Raw genomic sequence first — 23,356 nt, forward strand, 5'->3', positions numbered from 1 at the left:
TTCTTAAATAGTGATTGAAAACTTTGGCTCTCCTTTTACGGTCTTCTATTGCCATACGTGACTGGTCAACGAGTGACTGGATAGAAGCCTTCGACCGGCTTAGCGATTTTACATAGGACCACAATTTTCTCGGGTTCTCGACGAGATCTTATGGTAAGATATGACGGTGGAAATTGTAAGCTTTGTCATCGATTTTGTATCGATGCATGAATTTCTACTAACTTTAGCTGTCGTCAATGGCACGTTCTTTTTTGAGCCTAGACTGCAAGAGTCTCTGGCTCCTCTGCGATTTCTTAATTATGTTACTAAACCAGGCCAGAAGAATGTTTCTACTAGAGAGAGAGCTGATAAGCATTTGGTAGTATCCGACTTGAACAGTAAATTGACAGCACTTAGTTCCGGTAAGATGGACGTAGAGGGATTATGGGAAAAGTTTAAACGGAAGGTAAACCACGCCCTGGAGAAATTATGTGCCGAGTAAGTGGATTAAGGATGGAAAAGACCTAACAGCGCGTGAGCACCCGCGCTCACCCATCCAAGTGGGGGCCACACTTCGGTAATGTGACGGGAACTGGTGTATTCAACAAGGCGAGGCAGTTGGCGCAAATTAAAGTGAAATGGAGGTTTGTGAGGCCTTGTTACAACCCGAATCGACTAAGGAAGTTCTGTAGTCGATTCCAAGAGAGAAAGATGATGGTGGTGGTGATGATGATGGGATGGGTGGCGAGAAGACGACATTAGAAAACATGCAGGAGCAACATGGAGGCTTAAGGCAGTGATGTTACGCTTTGAGAAGGCTGGAGAAGTTCTTTAAATCAGATGGCTGACGATGAATACGTAAAAATATAGTGGTGCAGATGCGCGCCTGTTGCTGTCTGACGCCGTGACTAATTAGCTGTGAGAGCTCAAATTGAACAGGTCCGTACATAGACTGGGCCACTGACGTTCTGATTTTTTCACGTCTCAAGTTTGACGACCACTTAAGTGACAGTGCTACTGATTTCCAAATTTTGTTAGGATTAATGAATAAACAGGCCATCGAACCTCGATTTTCGACAGACACTTCATTTATAAGGTGCTATACTAGAAATAAACCGAATGCATTTGTTCTGTATCTTCAATCATTTAATAGCAAACAGAAATGCAAATTGTTTTTCAAGCCACTGTCACCCATATTTTCTACTTTAATGTCTATGGTTTACCTATTAGAACTTTTGTAGCTTCTTTCGTAATACACCCAGTCAGTTCAAAAAGTTTCGAGACTGGATTAGTATAAAATGCAAGAGAAACGTTAAGCTAGTTGTCTTAATGTTTCAGGTATTTTACATGAACTCCCCCCGCCTTGAGTAAAACGTACAGAATGTTCATACAACCTCGTGAATTGTTAGAAAAGCCTTTGTTTGGGATGCTGTTGAACTCAGGCGTCACATTCGCACCTTCTTCGGTCTTGGCGAACCATCAGAGACCCATTCCACTTTGTTGTTTTGTGGTAGGTTCGTATGGTAAGGCCAAGTCTAGTCGCCCGAGATGATTTTTTTCTTTTTTTCGGAAAAGAATTGTCCACGTTTTGCCCTTCAAGCAAACAATCTGTTTATCTGCTTCATACTATTTAAAAAAAATAGTGAAGAAATGCAGCTTTTCGTGCTGACGCCATATTATATGGCTGCGTTTGAAATTTCCAGGTTTGACGTGTTCACACACAAAGCCACACGGTGCCTACAATATTACTCAGCTACGCTCTTTGACTGGGATTACTCTCGATAGAGACATCTTCTTTTTGACGTTGAGGTTCTAGATTTGTGTTGGTCTCTCTCTCTCTTTGTCTTCGAATCCGTGGCACACTAAAACTTGCGTTAATAAATATAAAAAAAGTTGCTTAATATTTATTCACTGATTTATTCATTACATCATTACGTGCTACTTTTGTAGAATTAAGATCGCCGGACAAACTATTAATCGTCCCATTAAAAGAAGCACAGTAGACGGTGTAGAACTGGCACCAGGCTGTCATGTCAGCTTCCACTGCTGACGCAGGACATAACAATGAAGCGGTAAGTTGATGTATCAGTCGTCTGCACAGAGTGAGTGCAGTAAGACGAGTCGATGTGGAGACGTGTCATAAAGGCAGGAAGGGAATGTGTTGGGATGTGCCCATGACCACAACGTGGAAGAATTTGGCCGATTGTTGGTGTATCAGTGCCGACTGTCGAACAGGTCTAAATAGAATGGTTTACCACTTGCAGCCATGTAACATGGCGTAAGAACAGTGATCGGAAAGAAGTCCTAAGGGACTGGACAGAGTCACTCCATGACAATCTCAATCGGTTTGAGGCCTGAAAGGAATTGTAACTGTCGGTGAATGCAGATTCATGTCAATCATTTTCCAAGGGAACATTCTGAAAGAAAGTGCTTGCAATCAACGTTTGAAGTCGGCTTGCAACGGACGTTTGGCGTCAGGTACGTCGCAAAGGCCAGTGCTCACAGTGGCAGATGAAGTTGCACATGTTTAGTGGGCCAGACAGCACAGGAGCTGAAGAGACGTGTAGGGTAGTCGGACGAGTCCAGGTTTCCAAGTGATGCGAGGCGTCTAACCCGCGGTGTGCGGGGTGGATGGTGCAGATCAGATTGCACGTGGTTCCGCCATCATTTGGGCTGTTTCTCGCACCGTTCTTCTCCGCATTACAAGATGACAGCAGCCGCGTTAACTGAGTCGCACTAACAGGTTTGTGCTCTGGTGTACACTTGGGCATCCTATCCTGCGTCGACTGGCCCACTGAATCACCCGGTCTTCACACCAGGACTATTTTGAAAAGCAGGTGACATGTAGCAGTCGACACCCCCTCAGTCTCCAGTGACTGTCTTGAGCAGGGTACGGACTGTCTCCCTCGCCGAACTGAGGCCGCTATAGAAGGTAGAGCCGGAATTGGACGATAGCGCCGCGACGTCTCCTGCGGGCTGACTGATTTTTAATCCGACGTGCTTATTCTTTTCCCAATATGAACAGTGATTTATATTAGGATACAACTGGCGCATTAGCACTTGTATTCACACAATTTGATAAGTAATATTACGAGTAAAACATGAGCACCAATATCGAATTTATCAGAAGAAAGAGTAATTTTTCTTCAAGGACGACTCAGATTTTCTCAGTGCGGAACAGTGACCCTTAGCAATGACAGGAGCGATTGTATCGGCTGGTTATAATCAAAGTGTAGCTACTCACGGAGGTACAGTGTGGGCTGTAATTATCGAATGGCATCGAAACTTGGGAGATATTCTAATACGTTAATGCGGAACCCATTTACACTGAGAAAAAAAAAGACCGTTGCAAATCTGGTGCTGTACATACACGAAAGATGTGTAGAAATGTTTCCATATGCAATGGACTAGAACTAGAAATAAGTAGAAAAGGTCAAACATTTGAGAAAGGCATAATGTTTATTTCATCATTAACTGTCGCACACACAGTTTATTCGTTGTGACCACCGGAGACGTTGACGAGATGCTGTATAGCGTCGCATTTGTACCTGGTTGCCGAAATTGGAATTAATCTATTTTTCAATGTAAATCTGTTCCATATTAACGCATTAGCACGTGTACCAATTTTCGCTGCTGTACGATAATTACACCCCACGGTGGATCTCTTTGAGTAGATTCACTTCAGTTATAATCACTCGATAGGTGGACGCTGTGAGACATGCTTCTCAGTTGCATTCTTCGTAGGAGCGTCAGCCGTAGTTAGCAGCACAGATTGACACAAATACGGTCCCAGCATTGGTCTCTAGCTGCAGAAGCGTGTTAAGCGCCAGTGGACGCAGATTCATGTTCTATAGCACGACAGCGTTGTTATGAAGCCCCTCGTGGGGGCGTTTGGAAGCTAACACTAATGTTGGGTACCATAGAATTTATTAATAAAAAACACACAAATGTGGATTTTCTACATTATTAGTTTATTTAGGTAACGGGTTTCGGCTAACGAGACCATCATTACAAAATCAGTTAACTAAACTAACACTGTAGTAGTCACATTTTTGTGCTTTTCGTTTATAAATAGAAAGTTGTTCTACGAAGCAGAGACAGTAGAAGTTAACCATAGTACTTAGAGAGAACTAAGACCATCTCGAACTGGCAGTTGTTTGGGGCGGACAGAAAATCAGAGTGGTACAGTTTACTGATAACGGCCGGCCGGAGTGGCCGAGCGGTTCTAGGCGCTACAGTCTGGAACCGCGAGACCGCTACGGTCGCAGGTTCGAATCCTGCCTTGGGCATGGATGTGTATGATGTCCTTAGGTTAGTTAGGTTTAAGTAGTTCTAAGTTCTCAGAAGTTACGTCCCATAGTGCTCAGAGCCATTTGAACCATTTTTTTTACTGATAACGTTGCAGATGCTTTTTGAGATCGAGCATTATCGTCCACGAATACGAAGTCTGGGCCACAGCAACAACCGCGCATGAGATCCCAAGATCCCCTCACGGTACCTGAAAGCAGTTAAATCTTGCTGATTCACCTGTACAATTTCATGAAGAGATATTCGAGTGGTCAACATAATCCTCCTGGATATCGGTCTCTGCCCTCAAAGTTTGGGCCCCGAAATCGTGTTCCACGTGCCGTCCAGATACGAACAAACACAAAAACTAATTACACCACTTTGTTTCTTCTGTGTGGTAATAAGAATTTGGTAACTACCCCCGTGGGTGAGGAAGGCTGAAAAAGTATGTTGTTAACGAGCAGCTATTCAGTGTATACGTAGGGCCACCAGTTAGCATTTCGTCCTGCGTAGGCTGCCAGTGTAACATTCCAGTGGAGGGGAGGGAACTTGGCGCCATATGCTGCCACACGTCTTGTGTGACGCGACCGAGGTGAGACCGCCAGCGCTTGTTGGGGCGGCGCTGCGCGGCGACCGGGCAAGGTTGGCCGGCTTATTTTCGTTCCCGTCGCGTCGTCAAAAATATCGTCGCCCGTTGGCTTTAGTTTCCGGCCACATTCCACGCACACGTAGTCATCCCGACAAAGGCCGACCGGTGCTATCGCCACAGACAGTCCACACTGGGATCGACGGCTGCGGCTGTCACCCACTGATATTTGGCTCCCGTTTTAATTCGCAGTTTGTAGAGCAGTTTTAGTGTCAGTAGAAACCAATATCCACATTGTTTGTTTCAGTACTTGAGCTTGTGCACTTACATATCCACGGCGCACTGAAATGTGTAATCGAATGTGAATACTATAAATAACTGCACTGATTGGTGGCTGAATTGCAGTAGATCTGTAATAAGCATGTCGGTAAGTCATCACATCAATAATTCGTCTGAGATTTAACCAAGGCAGTTCCCCGCACCATCTTCAGCTTTTCAACTTAGATTATACTGACATCTGTTTTTTAAATGCAAGCAGTACACGAGGGGCAGGGATAATCGGCACACGAACTTTTTAAAAAAAATGGGTGTATCGTTTATTGTTAATATACAGTGTCTTCTGGCATCATACTTCCAAATTTTTAGAGATTAGTATTAATTTCAGGATATGGTCTAAAAATTTAAGTTCAGAATTTACGGCGTTGAACCTTGTTAAAAAGACACATTTTCCTTAAACATTTGTGGTGCGTTTACTATAGATGTGCGCAGACTGCTCCATACGTTTTAAACTGTTTCTGATCCTTATAAAGTGTGAAACTCCAGTTAATATGCTAGGACAAGTCTGTTATTAATACCTTTTTTAAGTTGAAATGATGTTTTGTTTGCCATGACTTAATGGCTGTATGGTGCAGGCCAAATAAATAAACAAAAATAAATATGTTTGACTACAGAGGAGTTACGAATTTGGAAATTTGTGTTAAGGTCGTATGGGACCAAACTGCTGAGGTCATCGGTTCCTAGACTTACACACTACTTAGACTAACTTACGCTAAGGACAACACATGCACCCGACTCGAACTTCCGGTGGGAGGGGGGGGGGGGTCGGACCATGACAAGAACCATAGACCGCGCGGTGACGAGTTACAGTGTATGGACAAGGCATATTACAAGTTGATACCCGAAATAATAAAACACTGCCGGTTCGGTGCTTACGGCCAGGTTTCGGTGATGACATAGTAGCGCCAGCAGCAGTAGTGGTGGTGGTGGTATTCATTCAAGCATCACTTTTTCATGAACATTGGATTTGCGGTATTACATTATAACAACAAAAAACGTAATGGTTGTAAAATGTAAATTTTCACGGCCGGAATTGTAAAAAAGCGTAATTCATATTAACGGACATTTATACACAGCACTAGTTTGCCGAGAATGGGGCAGGAGTTGACTGTGGCCTTATAGAGAGAGCCATGTCGGAATTTTCCAGAAAGAGCTTAGTGAAACCACAGAAAACCTAAAGTAGGTGACCGAATGAGGATTGAAGCCTGCATCTTCCCGAATACAAGGTCAGTCTGTTTGAGAGTGTGCTACGTCTTGTAGTTTATCCCTAGTGTACAATTCTGTTTTGTTTATACATTCTTGCAAAGAGTGTTATTCAACATTAATCACTACACGCACTATTCTCACATTATATCATAATGTGAAACGTTAAAGAGACATTTCTCAACACTAATAACTGCACATCATAGAGACGCTATACATGCACGTATCAGCCGACACCAGGACAATGAATTTTATGTTCGGTTTCCATTTTTGTGTATCCGAACTTCCCATTTGCTTTCCTGAAAAATTTTGACGGCGTCCCTGCAGATTAGAGAGAGAGAGAGAGAGAGAGAGAGAGAGAGAGAGAGAGAGAGAGAGAGAGAGAGAGCATCCATTGCAGAGCTATGGTTTAAGGTCTTTTTAGAGAAAAAACAGTTCGAAAAAGTGTTGTGAAATAGCAGATGTTTTATTATTTTTTAATATCTATTTGTTCACGTGAGTCACTTACGGGCTACGATTACGCAGTTCCTTTTACTTCTTGAGTACTTTACTCTGTCGCCACTATTCCTTGCTTCTCTGAGTTAGTCTAGCTCGCTCTTCTAACGATAATACCCTGCATCTATATAGATACTCCGCAAGCCACCGTACGGAGCGTGGCGGAGGGTATCCTGTACCACTACTTGTCATTTTCTTTCCTGTTCTACTCGCAAATTGAGTGAGGGAAAAACGACTGTCTATATGTCTCCGTATGAGACCTAATTTTTCGAGCCTTACCTTTGTGGTGCTTGCAATGTATGTTGGCGACCGTAGAATCGTTCGACAGTCAGTTTCGAATGCCGGTTCTCTAAACTTCCTCAGTATGGCTTCGCGAAAAGAACGTCGTTTTCCCTCCAGGGATTCCCATTTGAGTTCACAAAACATCTGTGTACCACTTGCGTGCTTACTGATTGAACCTACAAGTCTAACAGCATGCTTCTGAATTGCTTTGCTGTGATCTTTTAATCAGACTTGGTGGGACACCCAAACGGTCGAGTAATACTCAACCATTTCTCAGTTTAGTCTTCCATACCCGGACTCCTTTATATATGAGCTACACTTTCCCAAAATTCTCTGAATAAAACGAAGTCGACTGTTCGCCATCCCTACTACATATGCACCCTGTTATAAACAGCATCTGTTAGGCAATGGCTTGTGGACAGTAACGTTCCTGAAATGGATTGGCCTGACCAGAGTCCCAGCTTGAGCCCACCTTCGAAGTGAGTTGGAACGTCGACTTCGCTCCAGCTTTCAACGTCACCACATTATTTGGTTTCGGTTCTTGGGGAAGAATGGGCTGCCATTCCTCCGCACACATTGCGACACCTCAGTGGAAGTGACTACAGCAGAGTTCAAGCCGTCATAAGGGCGGAAGGTGGACACACCCCATATTGATGTCCACTAAGAGGTGTCCAGATGTTTTTGATCAGAGACTATAAATCAAATGCGTAAGTGGATTCAAGGCAAACATTCCACTTTTCAATGAAACTAATCTTGAGTGTTAGTGAATGTCAGTCAAGTAGCGCAAAGCTTAAAATTGTGGGTGTAGTCGTTTATATAAATCGCCACTCAGTACTTGGTTCTCGAAAGACTTTATACTTGACCAACGTTCTTAATAATCGATTATATTCTGTATCTTAAAATGAGGGGCAGAATGGTGATTACATGCATCTATTGAAAACCCCATGAACTGTATTTAAATGTTTTTTTTCCATTTGTTCAGTGGAACAAAGGTTATTTGTCATAACATGATTTACTAAGTGTCCATTCATGTTGGATGTATATTTCAGTATTTTCTCAGCCTCATTTTTGTACCCGTGGTAGAAACCTTCTTAGTTATTTTCAGCCGACAGTGTGTTATTACTTTTCCATGTAGCATGTGCACGCGGACTGATGTACGTATACAACCCTTTTCACTGCACCTTCAGCCTCATAAGTGCTTGCCGCATTTATTGCACACACCTCCTCCTTCCCCTCTGTGTGTCCACCTCCTCCTTTCGCCCTCTGTGTCCACGTCATCCTCCCCTCTCTGTGTCCACCTCATCATACTACATCCTTTTGTATCTGTCTATCACCTCCTCCCCACTCTTTCCGTCTCTTCATCTCCCCCTCCCCCTCTCTTTGTACATTTCTTCCCACCTATCTCTCTGACCATATCGTCCTCCCTCTGACCATATCTTCCTTGCCTTTTCACTGATAATATCTCCATCCCTCCTCCCATATCCTCCTCCCTTTCTCTCTTTCCATATCCAACTCTCACTTTTGTTTTTTCACCAGCCTCCTACCCCTCTACATCTTCAGCCTGCTTCATGCATCTCCTCCTCCCCCTCCCCTCTCTCTCCATTTCCTCCTCCCCCATAGTACTCTGTCCATCCCCCTCCCCCCCCCCCCCTAGCCTTCTCAACCTGTTACCGGCCATACTCATCGGCACATGTAGCCCCTACAATACAGTTCAGTAAAGCAGGCCGATACTACTTCCACAAAATACTTGTCATGCAGGACAAGCTACGCAACATGAGTTTGAACTTAATTTATTTGCCCCTGATGTAGAGGCCGCCATGCAAAGGAGGTTGATGAACCAGACCTATATTACCCCAACACAATACACCTGTCATACAGGACAGCCTACAAGAAAACTGTTCCTTGCCTCAATCATGTAGGCTGCCATGCAAAGCAGGCTCATTTGACAGGCTAACACCGTTCCCACGCAAAAGGCCTTGTTTAGGGCAGCCTATATGCCAGGGGCTGGAAAAATATGCTTTTGTCTGTATCTTTGCTCCATTGGAGCTAGACGGCCATGTTCTACTCGTGAGCCCTGCTGCTTCTGTGCCAAATTTGGTTGAAATTGCTCCAAGAGTTTTGGAGGGAATCCCAGACGTGCACACAAAATCGCTCTGCTTGACGCGCGCGCGCGCGCGCGCGCACACACACACACACACACACACACACACACACACACACACACACACACTACCCTTTTCCCACAGCATCATTTATGTATGCCTTTGACACATATACTGCGAACATCTCTTCCTCCTCCCGCTTTGTGTTCATCTCTTCCTCCCTTGCATCTCCCTGCTCACCACCTCCTCCCCTACAGGGTGATTCAAGAGTAACTGTATATACTTTGTGGGTGTAATGTTCGCATCAAAATAAATGTAAAAGTTAAATAAATTTTTGTCTGAAATTTCTGTATTTCAGAGCTTTGCAGTAGAGTAAGGAGCGCAAGTGCAACACAAACAACACAAAAGTAATTCTTCTCAGAAAGTAATAACACGAAAGGACTAGAAAGTCAACAAAACTATATACTCTCATTTAGTCAAGAACATGTTAAAATGATGTCCATGTAGAGCAAGACAGTGACATATTCGACATCTTACAGCTCTTGGAATGTTACAGTGTCTGTTCATCTCATTCTGCACAATTGCACAGCCATTTTCATCTCGCTGCTGTAGCTATGCTATATTCTCAGTTATACCAGCACAAGCTCCTTGAAACAGCCCCAAAGGTAAAAGTCCAGGGGGTAAGATCCAGAGACCCAGTGGGCCAAGCAACTGGACCTGTACATCCTATCCATTTATCAGGTGAATGACACTGAGATACTCCCTCACCTACCAACTGAATTGTGCAGGGCACTGTCAAGCATAAACAATAAACTGGTTCATATGGTGAGTGGGACATCAGGGAGCAGACTATCTAATTCACGTTCCAAAAACTGTCGATACTCTTGTCAGTCAGGTGCTGTGGAATAAAATGCAGTCCAAGGAAATGACTGTCCAGTATATCACTGCAAACGTTCCCTGCTAAATGACTGCGGTCTATAAACTACCAACAGAATGAACGTACACAGTAGGTCTGGTGCCGCTACTCTACAACAGCACAATAGAGAACAACAAACCACTTGACAGTCAAGGAGATGACGGAATTTCGTGCCAGAATCAATCGAGCAGTGTAGAGGGGTGTACAAAGCAACATCAGTCTATGTGCAAGTCGTCAAGTCACGGCCAAAGCCTGTACTGGCCCATGATGTAGTGCCTACCACAAATGGTAATATGCATCATAACATGGAAATATAGCAGTTTCATTTGAAATTTTATATGACTTTTTATTTTTATTTTGATGCATACATTACATCCACGAACTGTGTACAGCTACTTTTGAATCACCCAGTATATCTCAATCTTCTCCCTCACACTTTGTCTATCCATCTCCTCCTCCCCTCTCTTTGTCCATTTCCTCTGGTCCTCTCTCTGGCCACATTTTCTTTCCCCTTCCATCTCTTCTTATCCTCTTCCCCTCCCTCTGTTTGCCTGCTCCTCTTCCTTTTCCACCTGCCCACAAGTCTTCTACCTCTTCACCCTGCCCTTGCATCTCTCCTTCTCAGTGCATATCTCCTCTTACACTGCTCTCTGTCTGTCCCAACCCTGTCCAACTGTATCCATCCCCTCTTCTCCTCCGCCCCCCTCATTCAGTCCATCTTCTCCTCTCCCATTCGTCTGTCCAGTTCATTCTCCCCTTCTCTCGCTACCCCCCTCTCTCTGTTCAGCCATGTTCAACCACAGGTGCAGCCCCTCCAAGCCATGTCAATGCTACCTGCACAACACACTTCCTCCCCCCCCCTCTCTCTCTCTCTCTCTCTCTCTCTCTCTCTATCTATCTATCTATCTTCTCTTCCTCCTCCCTATACTTCCTGTCCATCTCCAACTCTCTCCGTGTCCATCTGCTCCGCTCCTTTTCTCTGTCCAGCTTATCCTCTCCCTCTCTCGCTATTCATCTGCCCCCTCCATCTCTCTGCTGAACAGTGTCCATCTGCAAATGTAGCCCCTGCAAAGGAGGTCGATTGGGCAGACTGATACTATTCCCACTCAACACATCTGTTGTGCAGGCAACCTACACGTTGGGGGCTTGAAAACTGTTCTGTGCACCTGATGCTTATGCTGCACTGCAAAGGAGGGGCAGGCCACTACTATCCCTATACAAGCCACCTGTCGTGCAGGGCAGCCCTTATGCCTATAGCCCAGAGGCTGGAAAAACACATTTTTGCCCCTAACTCCACTCCTGTTGGAGCAAGACATTGTAAGCCCTGAAGTGCTGATACTTGTGAGGCGTATTGTTTCTATGGCAAATGTTGTTGGAAGCAGTAGGGGAGTTTGGGAGGAGATACTGCTCATACACACATACACTCTACTTACATACATATCACAACATGTCTTAGACAGTGATTTCTTTTGAAGGCTGAGTTCAGAATTAGAACTGTGTACCAGACTGGAACTTGAATCCAAACCCGTGTGTTTGTGGGCAGTGCTTTTAGTATGTCAGGAAGTTTCACAACAGCAGATGCTTTCCTTCTGAGTGAAAGAAGTTTATCTTCTACCACTAAACTTCCTCAAATCGATTCAAAGTATTGGCTTCATTTAATCATTTCTATATATGTCTAAAATACGGAATGTTTCTCTCGTATGTAGTACATAATATGTACAGAAATACACAAATAAAAATTTACCTTGATATGGGAAGCCACGGATTTTTACATGGGGTTTATGAATCTGGAAGTGGTGCTAGTTTCTTCTTGTTTGGAATGTCACTATTTCATCGCTTTGTTCTCTCTGTACCTTCCATTTTGGATTTCACAATTAATCGCTTACTACCATTGTCCTCTATTCCTTATCACTTTTTCCCACTGGAAGGCACATGATTATGACGAGAGGTCTTTATTGGTAAGCAATGAAACACTGGAACGCTTCTACCATATACCAATCATAATGTTGTAGTGTAAGACGCAAGTGTATTCTCGGAATTGGTGGAGAGTTATAATAACCAATAAGTGTGTGTGTGTTTTTAGTACAGCATAAAATTAGTGACGTTGAGACAATCAGTCGCGTGACCTGCATGCCGGAACTTTTCCAGAAGTGCTAGCCCAGCAGGTTAGTAAAGTAGAAAGGAGGTCCGGGGCAAAGTAAAGCTGTGGGGGCGCTGGAAATAAATAATGTGGAGGACTGTTGATGATAGGTAAGCTTTGTATCAGAATTTGTGTAACGCTGTAGTTCATTGTTTTTCAGCACAAAAAAGACTGTTGGTTAAAAAAAAAAAAGAGAGATCTCAGTCAGTTGAAGCATTTTCATCGAAAGACAACTTTCTGGGTTTGAGTCACGGTCTGACATGAAGTTTTAATCTGACAGGAGATTTCTAATTCTGTTTCCTTGGCTTGGAAGAGTTCAGGGAACGGCTTACGCGTTGTCGTTGTTGTTGTAGTGGTGGGTTGTAGTCAAAGGACCTGTTTGATGTAGCTGACGGCGATACTATATGCTGTACAAGCCTCTTCAAGTCCGAATAACTGCTGCAACCCACATCGATTTGAACCTGCTTACTATATTCATCTCTTAGTCACTCTTTACAATTTTTTCTATACACATTTCCCTCCAGTGCTAAACGACGATAATGATGATGATGTTTGGTTTGTGGGGCACTCAACTGCGCGGTCATCAGCGCCCGTACAAAGTCCCAGTTTTTACGTAGTCCAATTTTTTTTACACACTCTAATCTAGCCACTATCACGAGTGATGATGATGATGATGATGATGAAATGACTTGGACAACACAAACACCCAGTCCCCGGGCAGAGGAAATCTCCAACAAGACGGTTTCTTGATATCTCTTAATGTATTCTATCAAGCGGTCCCTTCTTTTAGTCAGGCTACGCCACAAATTTATGTTCTTCCTAGTTATATTCTGTATCTCCTCGTTAATTACGGAAACTACCCATCCCGTCTTCAGCATTCTTCTATAGCACCACATTTCAAAATCTTCTGTTCACTTCCGTACAAAGCCACACTCCAGATCGGAAAAACTTCCTTACTCTTAGATTTATTTTCGATGTTAACAAATTTCTCTTCTTCAGAAATCCTCCTCTTACCATTCTCAGTCTACATTTTATATCCTCTTTCTGTCAGCCATCATCAGTTAGAGCAAAAGCCATCTACTACTTTAACTGTCTTATTTCCTGGTATTACTTCCCTCAGCGTCCCTTAATTTAATTCGGCTGCATTTAAGTACTGCTGTTTTGCTTTCGTTAATGTTCATCTTATGCCGTCCTTTCAAGACACTGTCCAGTTAGCTCAACTGCAGTTTCTATCTAGTCCTTTGCTGCCTTTGACATAATTACAACGTCATTGGCAAACCTCAGAGTTGGTATTTCTTCCCCCTGAACTTTAATACTTTTCACATTTTTCTTTTGTTTCCTTTATTTGGTTTCCTTTACTGCTTGCTCAAAATACAGATTGAATAACATAGGGGATAGGCTAAACCTCTGTCTCACTCCCCTCTCAATCACTGATTCACTTTCATGCCCCAATACTCTTGCAGTTTCCGTCTGGTTTCTGTAGAAATAGTAAATAGCCTTTTGCTCCCTGTATTTTGCCGGTGCAACCTTCAGAATTTGAAAGAGTATTCCAGTCAACATTGTCGAAATCTTTCTCTGAGTCTAGAAATGTTATAAACGTAGGTTTGCCTTTCTTTAAACTATCTTCTAAGATAAGTCGTAGGGTCAGTATTGCCTCCCCTGTTCCTACATTTCTCCGGAACCCAAACTGGTCTTCCTGTAGGGCGGTTTCTACCAGTTTTTCCCTTCTTCTGTAAAGAATTCTTGGTAATATTTTGCAGCTGTGACTTATTAAACTCATAGTTTGTTAGTTTTAACACCTCTCAGCACCTGCTTTCTTTGGAATTGGTATTATTACATTCTTTTTGAAGTCTGAAGGTATTTCACTTGTCTCATTCACGATCCAGTCACATTAATGTTATCACCTGCCAAAAGCCACCTTTCTCTGTGCGGACCGTTGCGAGATGTGCAGGAAGAGTGTCATTGGGGTTCTGCAAGGTACCGACAGGGACATGGAGCCATGCCGCCTTCAGTGCCGTGGCCAGCTGCGATAGGTTTGCCGGCCGAAGTGGCCGTGCGGTTAAAGGCGCTGCAGTCTGGAACCGCAAGACCGCTACGGTCGCAGGTTCGAATCCTGCCTCGGGCATGGATGTTTGTGATGTCCTTAGGTTAGTTAGGTTTAACTAGTTCTAAGTTCTAGGGGACTAATAACCTCAGCAGTTGAGTCCCATAGTGCTCAGAGCCATTTGAACCATTTTTTTGCGATAGGTTTCTTGGTTGAGGATCCGTGGCGCGAGCAGCCCGATCGAGGCGGTCCCACAGATTCTCGATTGGGTTTAAATCCAGGAAGTATGGTGGCCCGGGGTGTGCGGTAAACTCATCCTGGTGCCCTGCGAATCACGCACGTACAGCGCGAGCTGTGTGGCACTTTGTATTGTCCTGCCGACAGATCCCATCGATCCGAGGAAGAACAAACAGCTTGCAATAGTAGACATGGTCCCCAAAGATAGATGCGTACTTGTGTTGATCCATTGTGCTTTCCAGAATCACGACATCACCCAGAGAATGCCACGAAAACATTCCCCCGACCGTATCTGTTGCAGGGTGTTTGCCTCCATCTGTCCTGTGCAGCGTAAAACGTAATTCATCTGAAAAGCAACATGCCGCCAGTCGGTGGACGTCCAGTTGAGGTATTGGCGTGCGAATTCCAGCCTTTGTCGCCGATGAACATCAGTCGGTATGGGTGTACGAAACAGGCTCTCTGGCACCTCTTGGGGAAATCCGTACGCAGCAACGTTCGGTGAACGGTCATTGAAGAGACACTGTTGTTACCTTCATGTGGGCGGTCATTTGGTGAACAGTTTCACGTCTGTTCGCACGTACACGTCACCACAGCCGCCTAGCACCCGTAACATCTGTGGCCCATGGTGAACCACAGCTTCCTCGGCGCTGGTTTTGAGTATCGTCATTTTGCCATATGCGGTATACTTTAACGAAGGCGACACGCGAGCAGTTTACAAACTTAGACGTTCGGAAAATGCGTCCATCCTTAGCCCGAAACCCAATGATCGTGCCCTTTTGAATGCCAGATAAATGAGTCCTTTTCCACATTTTGACAACGAATGCACTGTTATCCGCCGCTTCCCACCCCCACTGCTACCGCTGCCACCTGCCGGCAGTTAGTGGATATTGCACGTTGATGCCGAACATACACGGTGGTGACATTAATGTAACTGGGCCGTGTACATCTTGCATATCAGGTGGAACGGTTTAGTCATGGCAGATTCTCTCAGAGATACCAGTAGTTCTGACGGAATGCCATCTGCTCCAGCTCCCTTGTTTCGGCATGGGTCTTTCAGTGTTGTGTCAGATTTTCTCGCAGATCGTATCTGCCATCTCAGCCTAACCTATTCCCTCTTCCCTTTCAGTAATATTGCCTCCAATTTCATTTCCCTCGTAGAGCCCTTCTATATACTCCTTCCAACTCTGAACTTTCCCTTGTTTGCTGAGTACGGGTTTACCATCTGAGCTCTTGATATTCAAACAGCTGCTTCTCTTTTCTACAAAGGCCTCTTTAATTTTTTTGTTGGCGGTATTTATCTTTCCCCCAGTTATACATGCTTCTCTACTTACATGTTGACTGTTGTTACAAGGCCATATCAATGGTACAGAATGTAGCCCCTGCAACTACTGCTTGCCCCTCTTCAGGAATTTGTCAGTTGCCAACTTATCATATAATAAATCATCCATCAACAGAGCTATGGCCTCTGTTACTTTGCGTCCTTTCGATCGATGATCATCCAGGGCTGTTTCTTGAGCGGAATGGTTTCTCAAGTAACTACGCCTGCTGGATGTCCTGAACAAAAACGGTGTTTGGATGACGTTTATATTCGTTGAAGGAATATGTAACTGTTGTCGTTTGATGGCGAGCGGCCGCTATAGACAGCATGCAATTTTGCTGTTATCTCGTAGCACGTTTTCTTCGGTATAATAAAAATCAATGAAGCCCGACTTTTTTCCATTTCGGCTAAACCCGCGAAACACAACTTCACTGATACGGCTACTAAACCCAAACTAAAATGTGAATCAGTAACGTATTTGTTTTGGTGTTATCTGACACAGTAACTCCGAAATTTTCTGATACCATTACCTCTAACTTCAATAAGATATTACCTATTACACTGCGCCCCACGCACCCATCATCTAACTAAAATGAAAAATAATTTTCTTTAGGCACTTTCATTGTTAAAATGACGAAAGATAAATATTTAGTTTTTGTAGGTGTTTTATTAAACCATGATGCAATTGGTACTGCTTATTTCTAACAACATCTTTTTACAGAATGTTGATGAAATTCTGAGTGCATAGCGAGTGCTACCTGCAGCTACTTCTCGGAAAAGAAACCACAGTATCCACATTGAGGGTAGACATTTGTTACAAACTCCTCCCCCTAACGACATTTGCTTGACCGAAACCGTGCACCCCCGTTCAAAGTCAGCCAAATCAAAAAGTATGTATTATACCTAGGCCTACTGTTTGTATATTACTTGATTGCTGGACTTCTTATTCTGAACTGACAGAAATTGGAAGGCTTCAGGCGCCAATACTTTGAGTCTAACCACCGTCAGTAATTACAAAAATAATAATAATAGAATAATAATCAGTATTGCCCTACAAAATGGTAATAGCCATGACATATTAACTGTTGTATTATGCTGTCAATTACTTCGTTTATTGTTTCAAAGTGATTAATAAAGCAATTTCTGGTCTACTGTGGGAACTATCAACAACTGGGAGAAAGCATTTTCATAATGTATTGAATCGTATGTAATGTATAAGGTTCAATTTTACTATCATAAGTGCGTAGTCCAAAGTATGTGCGTAGTGAGTGTACTACGAGTGGAAGACGTCGTTCATACATTCGTTTCACAAGCTGTAACCTCTGCCACATTGCGTCACACGTTACAGCTAGTATCTGGAAAAAAATGTATCTAATGGTAAATCAAGGAATAAATATTACAGTCTTACGAAATAGTGATCATAGTAATGACCTTTTGAAAATAATGTAGTTTTGTGACCAAAACACTCGAACTCTTCAGTTTTTGTCCCCCAGAAAGTTACATTTTCCCCCTCGGGCGTAATTACGCCCAGTTTGGGAACCACTGATGTAACAGAAGGCGGTAGAACGTCATCTGTCGTCAAAGACGAGTACTTAGCGGATCACCCTGATAGAAGCAGTGTTCCGATTTGCAAGAAAGACATGCTCAAAATCACATCAAACAAAATTGCACTTGGTTCTACGGCAGTGGGCCCAGATACGTTTGTCAGAGCTGTGAAAGAAAGTTGTGCACTCATTGCATGCTTTTTTGTGCAAATCACTCCACGTCTGTCACAAAAGGCCTGATCAGTATTTCTTCGTGTCTGGCTGTTGCATGAACTATCCAGCCTCATGATAGTCACTGTGCGGCCCGTACTAGTGCTACGTAGGGGCTTCAGAAAGTAAGTTACGAATGACCATCTCACTCTAAGCTAAGACCATGACGCAACTAGAGTGGCGCATTTTTCAGAAGGTAGTACACGTTCCGGGTATCCTTCATCAACGTGTGGGAGTGAAATGGCGCGACAACTGCAAACGCACTCCAGAGTTGAAGTACGCTTGGCAGTACTATTCTCGAGGGCAAAACGTGTAAGTTGCACTCAGATTCACCGTGAAATTTCGGTGCTATGTGGACCAAACGCACTGTCGCGCCCAGGCGTAGTAAAACGATGCCAACAGTTGGCCGAGGTCGCACACACGTGCGTGACGCTGATCCGTCGTACACCACGCTGAAAGAACGTCTAAAGGGAAAGAGATTTTACAGCCAGGAGGAGGACGTTCACACATCGGTTATGGAATGACTCCGTGACCAAAGGGCGGATTTCACGAACAGTCGCAAATGAGTGGTTGGTCTAGATGTTAAAATCGACATTATTATACACTTGTACCAAATGGCTTCGCATTTGTAGATGGCACCTCTACAGACTGTGTAACAAATTTCGAGGAATGAATCTAGATTCTCAGTTGAAGTGGTGTGACCACACAATGATACTTGCAAACAGAATGTCAACAGCAAGTTATGCCCTTACAATCCTGTCATCACTATATAACAGCCAGTGTCTTTTAGTTACATGCTATTCATTTTTACACTCAGTTCTTTGGTATGCCATTCTTTTCTGGGAGGACAAATGCACAAAATATGAAAATAATTTTCAGACTGGACAAAAAGGTCATAAGGATAATAAACAAAAATATTAGTCGAGCTCATTGTAACGATCTGGTGATTTCAGCTGTACCGAATGAGTATGTTCACCAATCAGTTGTAAAAATCAAAAATAACATTGATAATTACTGCGCAAACAGCTCTGTCCATGACGATGGAGCAAGATCTGTATTGAACTTACATTTACCTAGAAAGAATAAACGTAAAACTAAAAACAGTGTTTTATGCCAAGGAATACAACTGTAAAATAGATTTCAAAAGGAGAGTAAAGAAATTGCTAAAACAAACGTATTTAGAGCGGCAGTTAAAAAGTATCTGTTGGGAAATACATTCTACACATTTAAGGATTACTTGGATAATGTAGAGTAGGGATTTGGTAAAAAAAAAGTAACTCAAAAAATAATAATGGTAATAGCAACAACGATAATAAAACATCAGTCTTCCACAATATATATTTCCTCTATTTCGTTTTCTAACTCTTTACACCTACATCAGGAAGCAAATTGAGGACTGTATTGAAAAAAGAAGAGTATTAATTTTCGCATGTTGTTTCAGAATGCTAGCAAAACGAATGGTTGCTGCAAACGGTCAGGCTACCGTTGAGTGAGTTTTTACAGTTGTTGAAGCATTGTATTTGAGAAACCTTGGAAAACAAGCGGAAATGGCGTATAAATGAAAGAAACTTCGTATTTAAAGTACATGGAGATCCTGCAAGTCTTAATTGTCTCCCCTTGGAGTTTGTTAAAAACGCTGGCGAACAGTTGTCATGCTTGATAGCCTTCTAAAGGCAGAAAATAATCGTTGAGTCCCAGCATTTCCCATATTATTATGTTGTCCACTTACGACATTGTCGTCTCAAAACCAGATTTGCTTGCATCCTGCTAGTTGGGCCATTGTGATATAGCTTGATTTCGCTATTTGGAAGTTCAAAAACCACGTTATGCTAACATCACCAGAGGGGAGCCGCCTTCCATAGACTGTTGAATTTGTGTTGTTCGTTAATACTGAATGCTCCTTGCGATTGCCGCACACTGGTTACTCCAGTATGAGGCAATTTTATCGGTGTGTTGTCGTCCGCTGTGAGTAACAAACGAGGTCTTCAAGTTGGTGACACAGTCGTATGTCAACCAACGCCGCTGCTCGTTGCTCAACGTGCGTTGGTTTCTAAACACTCGCCTCTGAACACGTGTTACAGTTTGAACTGCTGCCATTTTACTTTAGTCGACAACGTGCACTCCGTCATGACCAATTTTTTGTTCACTATTCGTCATCAAACTGGACCTTCCTTTTTCTGAAAGTGTGTATGAAACACACCTTCCTATATAATTCAGAATGAAAGTTTTCTACCTCTCGCAACACAGACATGAAGTGCTAGTTGATTAATGGGTGTGGCAAAATTTTGCATTTCTAATTCTTGAAAATAAGAAACGAAAGCATCGCTGTATTGAAGCGGTCACAAACTTCATGTGCGAAACAGAAGTTACTAGTGTCCTCCGGGTAAGAAATAATTGCATTTTTTTTTTCAATATACTGTACTGTGCACGACAGTTTGTACTACTTTCTAATGTGAGAAATAATCATTTCGAGTGACTAGTGATGTAATGCGATATTATTGATGTGGTGCTAGTCGTCCCACGGTTCATTATGAGTGGACATAATTCGTATTCAGATTTTTCTGTGCTGATGTGCTGGGAAACTGCAAAGTGAATGCTGTTATATGAACTACAATATAGTGTCTAAATTAATACTGAAGAAATCCATCACGAGGCTGTATTTTTTGGCTGTTATACATCCTATGAACACAGTTGTTGTAATTGAAAAAAAAAAACTGTCTTGCCAACACAAAATTATTGGATATTGGATGCATCACTGCGAATGACAGCTTGGTGCTTCCAAGCCAGGCTGACTGCCAAAGTATGGAATGTTGTATTTGACACTTACTGCTGCGGTAAAATACTGTAGCAGTAATACTCTTGTTCCGTTCAGTGCCAAGTTGTCTCGTTAAATACGTTGCTATGTCAATATTGTATCCTCTACTCGGGAATGTTAAATAGTACGTTCTTGACAGTACTAGTGTACTGTTCCGTGGTATATTAGACCCATTCAGAATATCCCTCTTCTCGAACCCGAACGCTGAAATGAACGTGAATGCGCATCGGTGTCCATAATTTTCTCGTGATCCTGGCTTTTTACTATACTTTCACGTTATTCAATAATAGTGGTTCTCAAAATGTTTCCACAAAATCCGAGATCCAACAAAACTCCCCGTGAATTCCACAATAAAAATCAAACATTATATATGAGACGAGACAAATAAAGATAGTTAACATTGACTTATCAGCAACTATGCCGCGCGGAGTGGCCGCGCGATCTAAGGCGCTGCAGTCATGGACAGTGCGGCTGGTCCCGGAGGAGGTTCGAGTCCTCCCTCGGCCATGGGTGAGTGTGTGTTGTTCTTAGCATAAGTTAGTTTAAGTAGTGTGTGAGTCTAGGGACCGATGACCTCAGCAGGTTGATCCCTTAGGAATTCACACACATTTGAACATTTTTTATCAGCAAATATCAGTCCAGCATATCGTGTGCATGTGAGGATGCTCCATTAATGTTAAAGAACCATACTATGATTTGAATAGTGGAAGTTGAGTAGTGTTCATTACGACATAAGGGTATAAAGTGAGTGTACTAGGTGCGTTGAATTTAATTGTGGTTCCGCATGTGGTGTGTGAGGTACAGTTAGTGTGGTTACGATTCTCCTATTTTTGTGTAGAATTTACGTAGGAATACGTGATATAGGACTTGAGTGCATTTAGGAATTCACACGTTAGGTTTAGAATGTCATATGATTTTGAGAGTTGAGAAACAGTGCAGTCATAATCCTAAAAACAAGATGCGGCTCAAGTTCGTCCAGTACAAGTGTGTTATGTCTAGAGTGCAGGGAGGTATGGAATTGTTAAAGGCATCATTGATCATCGTAACTAACTATAACGCTTGGTTAAGATGGTTTTGATGATGCACGAGGACTACAGAATTTACTTCGATTCTAGCAGTCTGAAGGCGACGTTAGTAAATTGCTGTATTGATGTAAGACAGAGGAGCAGGTATTGTTCGGCTTGCTGTGACTTATCGTAAGCTTTGATATTACGAGAATGTTCTCAGAATACTACCGTGGAGAGTGACACTCGATTTATCTTTATCAATTTCTAGTGAGTGAAAGAAACGGACAAACCGTAAATTCGCGTAGTCATTTCATCCATTCTACATCGGAGTACGGTATACATCTCCATTTTGTCAATCATTGTAAAGAAGGTCAAAATCAGTTTGTTACCATCCCTGTTCGTACTGTCCATCAGCTCAAAAATGCAATAATTTTTACTGATCCTGGAAATTATTAAGAGCAGTGTCATCTGAGCCATCGGGGAAGGCCTCGAGGTCTAATCTGGCAGTACGAGAGTCCCAGTAAAGACCGTTGTAACCGTTGACGAAAATGGCTAGAGGTGAAGGGAATTTCAGATCAGTCGCGGAGAGGTGACGGTTATTGAATGAGGTAGCCAATAGAGAACTGTTGCCGGCAAACAGTGGCGCGTGCCAAAGAGGTAAGTGGTCGCCGGCCGCGTCCGGCAGTGTTTGTTGTAACTCGCCTGGGACAGGGGGGCGTTGTGCAGTCTTAAGCGCGAGCTGTAGCGCGTGGCCTATCGTTTGTCAGTCCGAGGCGTACGTTTTGACACGGCGGGTGCTGTGCGGGGCCATTAGGCTGCCGCGACGGTCTAGTGGTTAGCGTTACTGGCTAATGACGCCGAAGTCTCGCTTTTGATTCACGGTAACTGTCTTAAATTTTTATCTATTGGAAACGTAAGGAATGGGATCCACTTGGCTTCGTGGGGCAAGTGAGAAGGTACCCAAATGAGAAAAGCGTCGACATTGTCACGCAAGCCGCCAGAGTGTCGTCAAACCGAAAGACTCGCGTCGGGCTGGGAGCCACAAGAAACCTCGAGGGTTTAACGGACGAGAGCCACCGTGAGAGCGTACGTGTGACAGTATGGTGGACTTACGCGTGCAGCTGATAGGGGATGACGGGCGTCGTCGGCGTGGGCGGCCGGTTGCGTCGGTGATGTGGCTGCAGCCGAGGAGGGCGCCGGTCGCTCGGCGGGCAGGTAGCGCGTCTGCTGGGGACTGACTGGCTGGTGGGTGGGTGGAGAGCGCGAGCGCGCCCTGCCGCGGGCCGCCGCTATTTCTGGCGGGGCTTGGCGGCCCGCGCTACGTCACGGGGAGGAGGCGAGCCGGCGCCGCCGCCGCCGCCGCCGCCGCCGCTGCACCTGGTGCTCCTGCCGCTGCGTACATAGCACAGCCTGCGGGGCGTCACACGCTGGCGTGGCTACTGCAGGGAAGCGTGCTGGAGACCCGCGACCTCGAGGCGTAGTTATGACTCAGTTTTTGTGCGTTTTCCAAGTAATATGCGTGCGGTAGCTAATCAAAGATTTCAAAACATTATCTAAACTTTCCCCCACTTTAGTCCGTTATTCCAGATAATATTTTCAATGTGCCAATTAATGCTGCATTTAGTTTTACTCGAAAATGCGTTAATCAAAAGATATTACTAATTGAAAATGATTGTATATTTCGTCATGACAAATTTCTAGTGAGCTAATCCACATATTTAAATAAAGTAACATACAAGTTTAGATAGATTCGCATTTCACAAAAGTAATTAATTTACGGAATAATTAACATCAAAGGTAACGACCACCCTAATTTTCTTTTGCCTCTTAATGTTTGTGAGATTCCGAACTTTTA

At 43.6% G+C, this 23,356-nt stretch overlaps 1 protein-coding gene across 2 annotated transcripts in view; it reads right to left on the bottom strand.

Moving 5' to 3' along the window:
* Positions 1-22,742, bottom strand: part of LOC124711586 (bromodomain-containing protein 4-like) — a 222,290-nt gene extending 199,548 nt beyond the window's left edge. Inside the window, exon 1 of one of the 2 annotated variants that reach the window (XM_047241734.1) lies at positions 22,615-22,742. The gene's annotated coding sequence lies outside the window, so the exon portion shown is untranslated. The remainder of the gene's footprint in view (positions 1-22,614) is intronic. The other variant, XM_047241735.1, reaches the window with a different exon arrangement.
* Positions 22,743-23,356: the final 614 nt, after the last annotated feature.

This window comes from Schistocerca piceifrons, chromosome 8 (assembly GCF_021461385.2).
Source record: "Schistocerca piceifrons isolate TAMUIC-IGC-003096 chromosome 8, iqSchPice1.1, whole genome shotgun sequence".
Lineage (NCBI taxonomy): Eukaryota > Metazoa > Arthropoda > Insecta > Orthoptera > Acrididae > Schistocerca > Schistocerca piceifrons.